The sequence below is a fragment of the Euprymna scolopes genome, chromosome 29 (genome assembly GCF_053919585.1).
Source record: "Euprymna scolopes isolate OS-2025 chromosome 29, ASM5391958v1, whole genome shotgun sequence".
Classification (NCBI taxonomy): domain Eukaryota; kingdom Metazoa; phylum Mollusca; class Cephalopoda; order Sepiida; family Sepiolidae; genus Euprymna; species Euprymna scolopes.
In genome coordinates, this window is record NC_136510.1 from 55846950 (window position 1) to 55864975 (window position 18026).

Sequence of the window (18026 nt, forward strand, 5' to 3'; positions counted from 1 at the left end):
ACAAAGACAGTGTAAAATCTCAATCTAACAAGTTAAGTTAGATATAGCATCATTTCATTTATCCTATAACTGAACACTTTTCATAGATTTCGAGGATATACAAAAAATTTGCTAAAAATTTGCTGAATTTTAATTCTCCAAGTAAAAAAAAACATTTACATAATCAGTTATATATCATAAATTAATGCAAAGCATTATACACTAGATCCTTAGTTACAATGAACACACAAAACAATATTTTATTCACAAAACTAAAATTGACGTTTATACGATTTTCGCTTGTGAGCAACTTTTGGGCAGTCTCTCAAAAGGTTCCAGCAGTAGTCTGCCATCATGTGCTCATCCCATTTGCCTTGATACCTCTCTTCCATTGTTTTGATGTCTTGATGGAATCTCTCTCCCTGCTCCTCACTGTAATCACCAAGATTACCAGGAAATCTGTCGAGGTGGCTAAACAAGAAATGAACTTTAATGCTCATATTTGCCCCTAGTTTTCCGTATGCAGTAAGCATCTTACGGACCAATTGCTTGTAATTGTCAGCTTTGTGATTTCCCAAAAAGTTTGTCACTACATCTATGAAGGACACCCAAGCATTTAACTCAACCGTGTTTATATGATTAGTGAAGTCAGAATCCCTCATGAGCGTTCGAATCTGAGGTCCATCGAAGATGCCACCTTTAGCTTTTTCGATGAAAAGACCTGGACATTGCCTGCATATGTACTTGAAGCAATCCCCATCCTTGTTCAACGCCTTAACAAACTGCTTCATGAGCCATAGTTTTATGTGCAATGGAGGGAAGATGATTCTATCCCTGGGTACCAAAGGCTCATTGATGACGTTGGCTGTGCCGACTTCGAGACTTTCTCGTTATGACCAGTTCTCCCTTCTCCAGTGCTGGATTCTTGCTCTGCTATCCCACAAACAAAGAAAGCAGGGATACTTTGTGTACCCACTTTGCTGACCAAGCAGAAAATTCACCATTTTCAAGTCCACACAAATCAGCCATTTATGAGTGTTGTAACTCAGCTTTTCAAGAACAAATTTGATAGCATCATAATCTTCTTTCATCTTGGTAGAATGGCCAATTGGTACAGGAGCAAACTTATTGCCATTGTGCAAAAGTACAATTTTTAGACTTGCTTTCGAGCTATCTATGAAGAGACGCCAATCTGCTGGGTCATATGATGAGATCCCCATGCAGTTAAGAAGTGCAGAAACGTCATTACAAAAGACCAGGTCGTCTTCTTTAGAAAAGAAACGAAGCAAGCTGCCTTCCCTTGTCCTATAGTATGTTACTTTTGTGCCAGAATCAAGAATGTTTTTCTCTTAGAGTCGTGATGCAAGAACTTCAGACTGCTCCTTCGACAAACAAAGGTCTCGCACTAGGTCATTAAGTTCAGATTGATTGAAAAGCTGAGGGCCATTTGAGGGTTCTTCATAGTCACTACAGCTATCAGCACTTGATATTGAAAGATCAGCTGGAATCTCTTCGGTTTCATCGATTTCAGGCAAACTGGTGAAAACAGGCACAGGTAGATCCTCAGAGTGCGCAACAGGACGGATAGCAGAATCCAGGCTCGGATACTGCCAATTTGCTTTCTTGTGCTTGTTAAACCCCGTCATGTCATTGAGACAGAAGTAGCAGTCATCAAAATGATTGTTGGGCTCTCTCCACACCATTGGTACAGCAAACTTCAACTTCAGCTTACCGTTGGTCCAACCGCGGAGACTTTCTACACAGGTTTTGCACACCATATGTGGGGCCCAAGTCTTGTCTTGGTCACCAAGTATCATATCGAAGTATGCTTTGTACGCCCTCTTGACAAAGTCTGTAATATTCCTCTTTTGTTGTGCCATCATATACTGTCCACAGATGTAACAAAAGACATCCGGTTCATATCTGCAACATCTTCTAGAAGAACTTATTTTCTCTCTGGAACTCATTTTCAACTGGGAAATTAAAAAGAAAATTCTTAATTACTGTTTAATTTATACTGCAACTATATTTATGGAACATGTTATTAAGTACTTACAGTATATAATTATATAAAAATTCTCCCTATATAAATAATTATATAAAAATTCTCCCTGAAATACTTCAATATATACATAATCATTATAATGATTCAATAATATCAGAAAATTATTATTTACTGCTTCTATATTGAAGTATTTCAGGGAGAATTTTAGCAGTTTAGGCTTATTTGGGGCTATCAGTATCTTCTAAACTAGAGCCAATCTGGCAAAACCAATGTTATATTCGTAATCAGCGACCTTCAAAACCCCAGAAAACACTCCTAGATGGTCTGCCAAAGAAAAAAAATAAAAATTTGTTGACCAGTGTAATTTTTAAGGGGTCAGTATAGGGATCAAATTTTTAAAATATCCCTACGCAATAACTCTGTCAATTTTAAGTCTACAGACTCGATATTTGATATATATGGTACTGAGATATAAGAAAACCTTTGTCATCCGTCTGGTAAGGGGTAAAAGTTCAACGATTTACTTTTGAGAACTCTACCAAACTCCTCCGCCAATTTAGGGTCAAATACTTGAAATTTTAGATATAGGTTCCTTGGACATGGATCTAACTTAATAACTTGATTTGATCCCCCGAACGATAAATGTTCAGGGGTCATAATATGGGTCACAGTTAAAAAGAATTTGACCTCTGCGGTTTCTACCAAATTACTCAGACAATTGCCGGTCTAAAAATTTGAAATATTACATAAAGGGTATTCAGAGATAGGGCAAGCTTTTTAATCGGTTATGGTCGAAAATTTTTAGTTACCAATATATAAATGTATGTATGTATGTTTGCATGGCTGCCCAAAGGTTCAATCTTTCAGACGACAAATATCGAAAAATAAGTTAAAATTATTAATACCTTCGCCTTCAACTGGGCACTTTTCTACAGGGGAGGGTCGCTTTTTTCGCCGATATTTTCGAAAGTCATCCTCTACTTTCCATTGTCTAGCCCTTATTTAAACCTACGTCACTCCCGGTTTGGTGGTGGTCGTAACAGTAAAGACGTCAGGTTTTTTCCAGTTCTTTTCCTCCTTTGCGGTACCTGTTCGAGCCTGCCTTCCTACTACCACTTTTTTTTTGCTCAAAATACACCTCCAAACACCCGGGCAACGCCGGGCTGAAATGCTAGTATAACTATAAAATTGAACGTGTCTGTGTATCTGTTTACATTTCCCTACACAATAACTGTCAATTTTCAGTCTCCAGACTCGACATTTGATATACAGGGTTCTGAGATTTGGGAAAATCTTTGTAATCCGTTTTCGGTCAGAAATTTGGCTGTTAAGGGGTCAAAGTCAACGATTTAATCTTTGCGTACTCTACAAACTCCTCCGTCAATTTTTGGTATAAACAAATGGAATTTTGTATATAGGTTCCTTGGGCATGGATCTAACTTAATAACTTGATTTCAGCCCAAGACAATAAATGTTAAGGGCTTATAACAGGGATCAACATTGAAATAATGACCTCTGCGGTCTCTACCAAATCACTCAAAAATTTCTGGTCTAAACATTTTTAATTTTACATAAAGGGTATTCAGAGATAGGGCAAGCTTTTTAATCAGTTTGGGTCGAAAATTTTTAGTTACCAATATATAAATGCATGTATGTATGTATGTTTGCATGTCTGCCTAAAACTTTCGACAGAGGCGACGGATTTTTACAAGATCAGTATCGGTTTTAAGGTTGACATTTCAGATAACAAATATCGAAAAATTGGCTAAAAACATTTATATCTTCACCTTCAACTGGGAACTTTTCTACAGGGGGGTCACTTTTTTCGCCGATATTTTTGAAAGCCATCCTCTCCTTTCGATTGTCTCGCCATAATTAAAACCTACATCACTTACGGTTTGGAGGTGGTCGAAACAGCAAAAACGTCAGGTTTTTCCCCGTTCTTTTCCTCCTTCGCGGTACGGCTGAAATGCTAGTTATTATATAATCGCGAAAGTAAAACTTATAAGAAAGTTATGTACATGGTGAAAAAAAACGTCGAATAGCTTCCAAAATTTAATTTAGATCGACACAAAACTTCAACTACATTAGTCAAGTCTATGTAGCAGGTATCTCTAAAGTTTAAAATTTTCACTACAATAACTCTCTGTTTGACTGGCGCTTGAAAAGGTGTTCCAAATGAGCTCCCCGGGGCTTTAGGTACATTCGGATCCGGCAGGCAAAGTTCTTAATTATGCTTCCGCATTCCTCCCTTGAGATCTGCTGTGACTGTTGCTTTTAGGTCAGAAATAGTCTAAGAGTTGCTGCTATACACCCTGCTGTTAGGGTATCCCCACAGATAAATAGGATGTAATATCCGGTGAATGCTTTGGCCACTTCCTGTCAAACTTGCGGCTGATTAGTCGATCAGGGAAACGCTGTTGTGGCCATACCAATGATTCCTTTAAGATATGGGGGTTGCACCATCCTGCGAGGACCCTGAAGACCTCTCTTCATCGACGATGTCTGTCCAAAACTTGAAAAGCACCTGGTCATATAACTCGGTGTTGATTATCACAGACCGCTCGTTGCCATTCTCGAACCAGATCCAATGATGCCATATTGTGAGATGGCGACCCAGGCAGTGCACTTCACAAAGTGTAATAGTCTTTGCAGACAGTACTCATAAGGTGTGCTACCCTTTGAAGGTGTTGTTCCTAGAGCATACGTGACCTGAAAACAGAAAATGTGCCTCGTACGAATACCTAAATTGTCACGGAAGTCTGAAACAGCACCAATCTTATTGCGAAACCATTGGCACATGATCACATGTCTCCTTATGTCGGAAGGAGTAGGGTTTTGTTTAATTTGTATCCTTTAAGAATACTGGTGGAACTCCGCAATTAAAATTTTCCGCGCAGACTCACGGTTGATTCCAACCTCCTGAGTTCGCCGACGTGCAGTTTTGCTTGGGCTGCGAGCAACAGAGTTTCTGACTGCAGCAACGTTGTGTGGTGTCTTTGCTGATTTCGGTCGTTCACAGAGTTATTCACTGTTATTGTCTTTGCCGTTGAGCTGATGCATAGTCCCATGAGTTCTGAACTTGATCCATCTGCAGATCATTGTGTGGACAGGATATTCACGCGATCCGAATCGTTCTTTTAATTGCAATTGAGCTGCGTGTATAGACTTCAATCGAAAATATGACTCAACTAAAAATGTCTTTTCCTCAGTATTGGATTATTAGAATATTAATTTTGGGGGTAAATCCGGAAAATAAAATGAATCAGTTATTTCAAAATTTATTCAAGCTTAAGTGATGACGATTTTTGTATCACCCTGTAGTAAAAAAAAGTACGCTGATCTTTTAAAATAATAAATTATAAACATTTTAAAAATTTGCGGTTCCAAAATTGTTTTTTTTTTTCTGTCCAACATCAATTTTTGCTTTTTGGTGGCATTTTATTAATGAGATAACAAAGACAGTGAATATAATATTTTGAAGGAATTAAAAATAATAGAAGAATTTGATTTGGTGTGTAGATGTATGATAATGTGTATGAGATATGCATAGATTTCAAGCTGAGTAGTTTACAGGTGATCAAACGATAGCGAGATCAGTTATTAAAACCGAATTGTGTTAGTTCTCCTCTGATTCTCACTAATTTCTGCGATAATAAAATGATAAAATTCTTTTGATTCATACGAGACTCAGTAAGTAATTAAATAAAACTTAGTTTTCGTCATATTTTTTATTAATGGATATTTGATGTGTGAAGCTGAAACAATACTATCACTTGTATAAATTGTAATATTGTACATTTAACGTTCAGTTCAGTGAAGTTAATGTAGTATATGTTCCGTTATCATAGCATCCTTCAGCTTCTATTTTGTGGAAATGTAATATATGTTTCTTTGTTATGATACAATCAGCGCAGGTTTACAAAAATATACGAGAGGAGCGAATATAGTTCTAGTAATATTAACTAATAGTTGTATTAATTACTAGCTCTATTATTTAATAAATGTAAATAATATGGAAATAGTTTATTAATATATTAATTAATAACGCACTAGCTAATCAATGTATTCATTAAGCATGTATTACTTAATAAATGTTTTGATTTATAAATGTTTTTATGTTGTTTAACTTTTTTAGTTTAGTAATTATATTTTACTCTTCAGCATTGGAAGAGGAATCGCTTAACTGACTGCTATTTTATTTTATTTACATCTGTTATTGCTTTTTCTCGTGAACTATACTTTCCTGGGAGGGGGTGGGTGATGAGCGACGCAATTGTTGTATTGAGGCGGTCAACGAAATCAGTAATCAGAGTTCGAATCCAGTTCGTGCTAATACGTTAACTTACTAATATATTAGAGAAAGTATGTATTCACAATCTCTCCATTATGGGTAGAAAGCAATTTGTATTAAATAAATCGTTTACACAAATTATTGTATTTCGTAATGAATTATACATGAATATTGGATAGGCAGTAAAAAGAAAGAAAATCTATTTAAATGTAAATATTTAAAAGTAAATATTAGATTGTTTAAACGCTAGTGGCGCATTAGAAAAAATACAGGATGACCCCCCCCCCAAAAAAAAAAGCTAAATGAAGGCCATCTAGAACATATGCTGTAGAACGAAGAAAAAAAGGTCAAAGACCCTAGTGTTTTGATGTGATGTTTTGAATATAATAAACTAGTTATGACAAAATTTTCAAAAAAAAAACGGGGCCTAATCAGAGTTGGGGCCCGTTTTTCTATGAGTCACCCTGTACATGATCTGTACTTTAATTTAGACGAGCAATTCCTTTCTATTAGACAACTTATAGGTTGGAAATTGTTTTCTAATTTCAAAGCGTCGCACAAGTGAGCTATTTCAATCCAGAAGTAATAGATATTTAGAACTGACGTTTCCAGGATTCGTTGAGTAGCCGTATAGAAAGTGATATAGGGCTTGAATTTAAGGTATGTTGATTCTTTTTTGCAAGGAAAATCATTAACTTTATCATCACGCTTCACTGGCGGATCAAGGATTAGAATATTAAAGAACTAAGTATCAAAGAAGCGAATATCAAATAATTAAATATTCTTTGTATTCCGGTTCGTTTTTGTAGTTCTTTCTTTTACAAACAATTGTTTTGTGAGATAATAATCTCGGCTAAAAACGTAAATAACTGTCACTTAATGGTTTAATCCTTACTTCATGCGTTAACAACTGAGGCAAACATAGATCACACCCGATAATAACTGTCGGAATAAGAGCAATATACTTTTGTAAATTAAACAAAAATCATCGCTTTCGAGGTGCCGTGCATCTTCGCAAGTTTGATGAGGCTTTCTACTTGAAAAAATACACCTAAGATGGTGGCAAACTTATCAGCTGAAACGTGAATAATACAAATAAGCCATAAACATAAGATTAATAATGCTTGCTTGGCATAAATTAGAATCGTATTTACATTCTTGACGGGTATTGCATTGTTATGCGTACTTGTTTATCTCTGCGTTTATATGTTAGAAAGTATAAATGTATTTTAGACCCCAAATGAATGCCGGGATACAAAAAAAGAGAGAGAGAGAGAGAGTGCGCAATTTTGACTTAACTCGGCTAGAAAGAGTTTTTTTTTTTAATGAATTTGATTCCAATTGTACAAGTTTGGTCTACAACCATGGATCACAATGAGCTAATAACTAGACAGATAATCAATGATCAGACAAGAAGAAATACGAGTGCGAATGTACAAAATTGACAAGGGTCACGCTAGTATATATTAGAAGCAAAATAAATTGTGTTTATTTATTACATTGTATTTAGGTCACAGATGAAGGTTAAATAACGAAAACGTTTCAAGTCACAATATTAGTTATGATTTCCGTTTGTTCATTGTAAAGATTCTCACCTGTTGGCCAGTATTGTACCAAAAAGGTCCTTATATTTTGACGAGTTTGATATATATATATATATATATATATATATATATATATATATATATATATGTTGCTCTTTGCTAACAGTAACCACCAGGTAAAAGTTCGACTTGGTCAGAAAAAGTAATTTTTCTTGACTAAATTTCGAGGATATTTATACGACATGGAGAAGTAACGCCGAAAATAATACTTCGATGCATCCTTACGTTGTCAGATAGAGTTATGCAGTCCAATGACTGTTTTAAGTGTTTTATGTTTCTTTTCTTATTTTTTAATTTGATTTACCTTTGTGTATGTACTGACTTTTATCGATTCATTTCATATCCGCGTTTCTATTCTTTTGCTCGATTTTACCTACTTATTGTATAGCGTCTGGATGATGGGTTTAAAAAAGTCAAATAAAAGGCGACTTATCTATTGATTTAACCAAACCAAAAATTGCGTCCATTCGACTGGCGGACACAAGTTTTTTTCTTTCTTTCAAAAGACATTCTCATCCCGTGATGAACTTTTAAATATGACTCGGTTTCAATTAGAAAAGGAAATAAAATCCGAAAACAATAGAAACAGATTAATAAAAAGATGAACATAATTAAAAATAAATTCTTCGAATCGCAATCATCGCTATCTCTTGTTTCATTTTTTCGAGTTGCAGTTTGAATGTGACAGAAATAAACATTCATTGTTTTTGTTTGTAATACCATAGAATTGAAGTAAATGTAGCAAGTGAGTGTAAAAAAGTCTGATGTCCATGGATTCATTAAGAGCCTCCTCCTCCTCCTCCTCTTCATCTCTGTCACTCTTTCCTTGTTTCTTTATTTTATTTTGTCTGTAAATAAAACGAATGTTTTATTTGTCGATCAATCTGCAGTAAATATTCATTAGAAAGTATTAATCGGTAGTAAATGCCAATTTGGTTGGAATTCCTGTGTGGATGATGATCAAGTGATGATCAAGTGATGATCAAGTGATGATCAAGATTGTAGATTTCTTACCTAACGACAGTGTGGATTTGTAAAGTAACGAATGTGACATCCATTTCGACTTAAATGAAATGAGCATTAAGCAACTTATTTCAGAGTACACACATACAAACGTATATACAATATCCTTGGAGTACATACCAGAAATACTAGTTAGAAATAAGTCAAACGCAATGAAGTATAATTTTGTAATTTCTACAATTACACAACTAGAAAGCAGATTTATTAAACCTGACTAAGTGATAGGAAATAAGGAAAAGGGCGAATCAACATTAGAAGTCAGTGTCCCAATTATGCTGGCTTTTACAAAGCTGAGGAGGAATAGATAACGAAGCATCAATGTCTTATGCACGACGTGAAAAGAAACTGAAATCTTATGAAGATCTCTGTTATTCTAGAAATTATATGCGCAACCGGATTCATGGAAATACATTTAAAAAACTGGTAAATATAACCGATGAACAACGTACAAGAGAGCTTCAACAAATTACACTTAGAATGGTTAAAAACGCTCTCAGTTAGAATGTATGTGAAAGCAGGTGAATATCTGTCATCCGGTAGGATGCCCCAGCTCCTACTAGAACAATATTATAAGAAAATTTAAAAAACATAATACAAAGCAAATACACTGGAAGAGCATGGAATGATTCAATTCCAAATATCTAAATGAAAGAAAAAACTTTTGTTAGGGAAATCTGTAAAATACAAACAGAAAGTGTAGCTGCCATGCATGTGTTACCATATAGCTTTGGTATTGTTGGCTACAAAATGACAAAAACAAAGCCAACACTAAAATCAGGAGTATGTTGACACTATACAGAATAAAATACCGAAACCAGTGTCTGTCTAGGCTGTATTTGCCGAAAGAAGCAGGAAGTATGGGTCTCCCAATGTTTGCCACTATTGTAAGTACCAGGCAATATCTGATGAGCTTTCAGAATCCAAAATTAATGATAATACATCAACGTCAAGAAACAAAAGTCAAAATAACAACCTCCGTTTTGAAAGATTACTTAAAACTGAGACAGAATCATAAAACAAGCCTGATACGGAAATAGACCAAAAGAGTCGTCAAATATAAACCAACACCTTCAAAAAATGGGGAAATGGGCCACCCAACATTGTGCCATGTATTTTCTGTATGAATTCACTCAGGACTGTATGGATAAAAGGAAGTTTACCACACTGTGAGTAGGAGAGGATATATTGCCTGCCAAGGATCAAGTAATGATGAACAATTCTTTTAAGAAGAGGAGTGGTCTAAGCAATGATCACAAATGCAGGTTTTTACTTACAAAAGTAGATAATATGAACCACCTGAAATCCAGCTGTGAAAGTAAGTTGGAAGCTACATTATAATATGACACAATACAGTATTTAAGTATCTCCACTGGACAATCTGTGAAAAGTAAAATATATAGTGTAGCGGCAAGTTATGTGAGCATGTACCGGAAACAACAGCTGCAAATAAGTAATATACCATACACAATAACTACGCAATTCCTACAGCTACGACCCTAGGTATTGAAACTGATATAGTCGTAAGGAACAGAAAGGAGAAAGAAGCAATCTTCGTAGAAGTTAGTGTCCCGCAATGATGTTGGCTTAAACACAGCTGAGCGGGAAAAGATAATGAAATACGAAGATTTTACGTACGCCTGACATCTTAAGAAGATCTTTATCATCTCTGTAATTATGTGCGCCACTAGACTCATGTAAAATAATATCAAAAACTATTTGGCAAATATACTCGATGAATTAATTTCAAGTCAGACACAAACAATTGCAATAAAGGGGACGATTTGAATCTTACAAAGATCTCTCGGTTGAAATATATCAAATTGCGAGTGAATATCTGACAGATGTCCTATCCCCAGCTGGAGCAAAGTAATAAGAGTAAAAATTTAAGTGTGCATATATATATATATATATATATATATATATATATATATATATATATATATATATATATTGAATTGTGCATAAGTATGACATTAAAACATACACACACATATATATGTATATATATATATATATATATAATTTTTACTGTCATATACAGAATAATCTCGCCGATAATAAAACGTCTAGTGCTGCTGCGAATAGACATAACTACACTTTGATCTTAGTCAAGAAATGATAAAAATGCTTTATGACTAGACATTTTGACATGAATAAAACTAACATGATAGCAATAACTGGTGTTGTATCGGATTTGTTGTCATAGCATCGTCCTCCCAATTTTTAAAGTGAGAATAATTCTTCCATATATTGAATTCTTCTTTAGTTAATATACAGGGTGACCTACAAAAAAAACAAAAGCTAAATGGAGGCCATCTAGAACATATGCTGTAGAACGGAGAAAAAAGGCCAAAGACCCTAGTGTTTTGATGTGATGTTTTGAAAATAATAAACTAGTTATGACCAAAGTTTCATTTCATTTGGACAAAACACTAAGAAACGGGGCCTAATTTAGTGTTTGAGCCCATTTTTGGGTCACCCTGTATATCTCTTCTATTTAGACTTTTTCCTGTTGATTATAAGGCACAGGGAGTGTATATTCAATAAAAAACACCATATGAACTGTTTTTCTAAACAAAATACGGAAAAATAATACATAATTTTATTTACAAAATGTATAAACAAACGGAATGGTACACACTTCACCGATTTTTATCTTTTAAAAACCTTTGATTATTAGATCTTTTCTGCGTTGTTTGATTTTTTTTTTAAAGCGGGTTTATTAAAAAACATAACGTGCTCTTATTTATTTGTCTAACTACTAGGATGGAGTTAGACAAAATTCGGTTTTTGTGTCTTTTTTAATGAAAACTATTTGTTTAAATTTCGTTAGCTTAAAATATTTATTTTTGTCGATTAGCAAAATATAAGTGAAATGGCATTTAATTTATCTATTAAAGTTATTCTGCGTTGTTTTGTCAATATCTTTCTTGTTCTCAGTCAGTGAACGAAAATCCTTCTAGACGAAGGTAATTTTTACTTTTACTCTTAGTGTATTCTCTTTTTGTGGTAGCTAAATTTATATATTAAATTTCTATGGAAAGGTTTCCTTGCTCTTAGCTATTTGCTTGTCTAGTATCAAAAAATTGCTCAGCCGAAGTAGCCCAGTTCCCTCCAAACTCTACAACAAATTCCTTAATGAATCATGCTTTCCAGGCTGTTGGAAAACTGCTTCTGTGGTACCAATATTCAAGAATTCTGGCGAAAGAACTGACCAATCAAATTATCCCATTAGCCTCCACCTCCAACTTTTTGCCAAAATATTTGAGACCATAATTAACCATGCTCTAGTCCGGCACCTTACAGATGCTAAACTTCTGACTGACAAACAATATGGATTTAGACATCCTCATTGTAATCTCTGGACGTATATACCATTCACTGGACAAAGCGGGGGGGGGGGCAGAGCGGTAGCTCTAGATATATCTAAGGCTTTTGACAGGGTATGGTATTGAGGGTCTCTACAAGAAAATTAGATCATACGGTATCACTGGTAGAACACTAAACATAATTAAATCCTTCTTAAATAAGAGAAAAATCCAGGTTGTCCTCGACGGTCGTACATCTAAACAATATGATATAAATACGGGAGTGCCCCAGGGGTCTATCATTGGACCTCTATTGTTCCTGATATTCATAAATGACCTACCCTACAAAATTGCTTCTGAGATGGGTATATATGCTGATGACACTACACTCTATAACAGGCATGGCAGGAAAACAAAAGAACACATGAGTTGGAACAATTACATTGAAAACATTGCCAGGGCCGCTGCGAAATTCCAGGTTCCTGCTTCCCTAACTGTACTGACATGCAGAAGTTCAAGTGCAACGTGAACCGACATCTTGTCGCCCAAATCCCAACATAGTGCCCCAGTAGTTGCTGCCCCTGATAGTAACCCCCTACACCAAAGTGGCAATGTGCCTTATTTGGGGTGAAAATTAAAAAAAAAAAAAAATATATAAAATTATATATCTATATATATTTGCTTATATATATATATATTTGCTTATATATATATATATATATATATATATATATATATATATATATATATATATACATATAGAAATTTATAAAATATATATGGCGATTAAGCTACACTGAATATTCTGCGTTTCATCCAACTATAGGATTCGTCAGGCTTAAGCTTAAGCCTGACGAATCCTATAGTTGGATGAAACGCAGAATATTCAGTGTAGCTTAATCGCCATATATACTTTAGAAATTACCAACTAGCTCTACATACGTATTGAGCACTTTTGAAGTAAATACTTAAAGTTTACGCATAAATCTATACTTTCGTATAGTAAATTTATGTGAATAAATGAAATAGTTATATATACATATATATATATAATTTTACTACTACTAACAATAATAATAATCAATATATTAATACGATAACGCGTTTCTGATTTATTTTCTTTGTCACTCTTACACCCGACTCGTTTAATTAGTATGCCTACAAACCTTGCCTATAGTACGTTTTCCCAAATAAACGTATCGACAAAACTCCCGAATCTATATATATATAGTAGTAAAATAATACTTGGATTGCCTCTACATATTTTATTGGGGAAGTAGTATTTACTGCTAGAAAATTAAAAGCTGACTAGTTTTTAAATCACTGAAATAGTTACATGGTAATCTGCTGATGATGATCCCCGTTTTCTATTTAAAAATGTGGCTTAAAGTTGTTTTACCGTTATATATTTGAATTCCCTTTCTGTAATGATGAACTTTCTATCGGTAAGTTGGCTTGTACGAGTGCTCAGCATATTATATGCTGAATTTAGCTAGAAACGCTAGAAATTGAAACTGCATTTATTTTATTCTTTAATGTTATATTTTAAATAAAATACTCAAGCGTTTTTGAAACATAAAACGATGTTGTTTTTTTATATTTATTAGGTTGTATTTTGGGCTGCGTTCATTCCTCGCAACAATATTTGAAAGAGTTCACGTGAATAATTCTTACCGTTTGTGTAAGAAAAATGTGGCATATTTTTAATTTGCAACGCATTAACATTCATTTCAACGGGTAAAAAGCAAGACGCAATTGATTTCAATATGCTTCATAAATGTTAGAAACTGAAACAAATGTGTTGAACGATAAAAATAATATCATTAATAGTTCTTCAGTTGAAACCAAAATAATAGTAAATAAATATAGTTAAGTATTAATAACAATGGTGATAGTTATAATAATTATATTGATAATAATGATAATAATAATAATAATGTTATCAATGATTATAATAATAACAACATTCATAATAAAGATAATAATAAATATTTTAACCACAATCTAATAGTAAAACCTACACATAAATTGTGTGTACACATATAGAGATATATGCATATATATCATAATTGGCACCCACATGCACGCCTATACATTTCTATTATACAGCTATATATAACGTACATATGTATATTATCTCTGCATCCATATATATACACGTGTACATATAAATAATCATACGCATACACATTCATGCATATGTATATACACACATATACACATGTAAAACACACACATACACACACAGCTACTAGTTATTGACTTAAATAATCTTATTAGATTCCATGAAATTGTCCTTACTGAATATCGTTTCCCACCACAGGCTCACATATTATTATGGATAATTATCTTTTTATTAGTTTCAACTGAGATGTCTACACATGAATGTGTTTCGTTCATAAATAGATCGATAAATGTGTGGAAAATAAATGATGTCGGCCTTAATGAAGTTTAACATATTTCAATCAAAAGGTAAATCAGTAAGAAACTTAAGATTCTGCCCGGCGCGTCAACTCATAGATTAGAAATAATGAGATTATGTAAAGGCGTCAAGTTTAAAAATTTGCCAATGAATTTGCAATTTACTTACTTCTTTTTTATATCGTTTAAGCCTCATCATACCCGTAGAAAAGTTTATGTAAAAATGCAATACTCGAAAGTATTCGATTCATATATGAATTAGTATATTCTCGCCTAACTGAGTAATTATCGGTTCAAATTGAAAATGGACTTATGGTGTGAATCGTCCGCACAAAAAATATCAAGCGAGAATGGAGAATCATCTTTACACAAATCTTTTTTCCATTTCTTATAAACAAACTGATTCAGAAAATATAAAGAAAATTTATGAAAAACTAGGGATGAGTGTATCCTATATTAAGGAAGACCATATGGTTTATATATATATATATATATATATATATATATATATATATATATATATATATATATATAAATGAACGTGTCTGCCTGTGTGTCTGTGTACATTTCCATACACAATAACTCTGTAAATTTTCAGTCTACACACTTAAAATTTGATATAAAGGTTACTGAGATTTGAGAAAATCTTTGTAATCCGTTTTCGGCCAGAAATTTGGCTGTTAAGGGAACAAAGTTCAGCGATTTGACCTTTGAGAACTCTACCAAACTCCTCCGTCAATTTTGGGTATAAACACTTGAAATTTTAGATATAGATTCCTAGGACATGGATCTAACTTAATAACTTGATTTGAACCCAAAACAATAAATGTTCAGAGGTTATAATAAGGGTCAAAGTTAAAAAAAAAATCTCTGCGATTTCTACCAAATTACTCAGAAAAGTTCTGGTCTAAACATTTGAAATTTTACATAAAGGTTATTCAGAGATAGTGCAAGCTTTTTAATCGATTTGGGTCGAAAATTTTTAGTTACTAATATATAAATGTCTGTATGTATGTATGTTTGCATGTCTGCCTAAAATTTCGACAGAGGCGACGGATTTTTAAAAGATCAGTACTGTTTTGAAGATCTACCTTTCAGACGACAAATATCGAAATATTGGCTAAAAACATTAAGAGTTTCACCTTCAACTGGGCACGTTTCTACAGGGGGTCGCTTTTTTCGCCGATATTTTTGAAAGTCATCCTCTTCTTACGATTGTATAGCCTTAATTAAAACTACGTCACTTCCAGTTTGGCGGTGGTCGTAATAGTAAAGATGTCACGTTTTTTTCCTCCTTAGAGTCTGCCTTCCTACTACCACTTTTTGCTCAACATACACCTCCAAAACCCTGCCAACGCCGGAATGAAATGCTAATATATATATATATATATATATATATATATATATATATATATATATATATATATATATATATATTTACTCGTTTATATAATAATTAAGTGATTGATTTCGCGCTACGAAACAGATACTGTCAATGATTGTAAATGTCAACAGAATTAAAGGAATAAATAATAAGATGATCAACATCATGAATTTTGGAATATAGTTTTTGTCATTTATTCAATAGATACATATATATATATATATATATATATATATATATATATATATATATATATATATATATATAGAGAGAGAGAGAGAGAGAGAGAGAGAGAGAGACTTATATGTAATATACTGAGTTTCGTGTAATTCAGTAAATTTTCATATACGAATAGACTTGATGCCATACAGGGATGCCTTCATAGAAATAGATTTCTGCTATCATGCCTTTAATGTTACTGAGGCATAAGCTTTTTACAACAATAAGGATCATCGGATGCCAGGATTAAATTTTAATGTAGAATTAAATATGTAGAATTGTTACAATATAAATGAAGGATCCAAATCTAACATGCGAATATAGTTTCCTTTCTTCTTAACCGGGTAAGAAATAGAAATAAAGTATATAGCTCATCTAGGAATGTTTTTTTTCTCCATAACGGCGAGCATTCTTGTATTCAGTCGTAGCAGTATTAACGGTGAAATAAGTAACACCCTCTTCAAATCAATAAAACAACTCAGCAATTAATCTAGTAATTATTAAAAATTAAATCAGCAACTTGGGGGCTGTTAATCCATTTAATTATTAATTCAATTGATTTTGTCGTCTGACACCCTAGGTTGGTAGAATCCATGCTGACTTATTTATTCTCCTACTTCATTCCATGGTCTTTTCACCCATAAATGCAGGAGTAGACATCTTCCCACCGCAGTAAAACACACTTGGAACCATGGGTGGTTTTGCTGTCAGAATAATAATTAGAGGACATACAATATTTTATTTATTTAGACAGCCCAAGAACACAACGCATGACTTATATGACAGGAGCAGTATAAGTGATTAATAACATATGTGGGTTAAACACAACCTTTAGATCAAAAACATAATTTATATACTAAATTTGTTAAATAAGCAATTGTAGTACGTTCTGGACCTGTCTGATTAAGTTACTTATTAAATCATAATCGCCTTCTAGTAATCAATGAACCGAAAACACAAACGGCCTGAATTACCTCCCTTTAACCTTTATAAGAAATAAAATCGACCCAGTTTCAAACAGAATAAACTAGCAGTACTTAACAACATAATTGGATTATCTCCCTTCAAATCATCCTAAGCAACGACATAAAAAAACATTTTTCAAGTAGAATAACTTAGAACACTTTTCACTTCACCCTAAATATCCTACAAGGTTTATATATATTTAATACACCCATTTTATTTTATTATCATATTCAATCAAATTCTAAACCTGAAAATGTCTTATATCCATGTACCAATAGAACGATAATCTATAAACATTACTTGCCACTAATACGAAATTAAAACTAACCGTAACGTCTTTACAAGGAGGTTGTTACGGCCATAATATAAATATAGAAACAAAATTTAAGAAATTCTTTTTACAAAAAATAAATCATTGGGAAATAAAGGAATTTAGGAACCCAACAAATGCGACATATATAAAAAAATGTTTAAATGGCTTAGGGCTCTCCGTAGAAACTTCCCATAACTCTGTTCTTAAATAAGGATACGAAAATTAGGCGATACATTAATATTTAAGTGGGCTTTTCCGTAACCATAACCAAGGTAAATGTTTCTCGCATGCTTTTCCTGTTAGGGAATCACCCCTTTTTTTCTTTCTATTCAAAAAATGCTACATTGCCAAAAGTGTGTTTATTCATAAAGTCTGAAGAAATGCTGTTTTGTTTTTAAATTTCAAACGATATAATGCTTGAAATTGTCGAACTGGACATTGAAACAATTGTAACATAAAATGAAATACACTTCTGGTTACGATCAACACCTTATCTTAAAGTCTTGATTT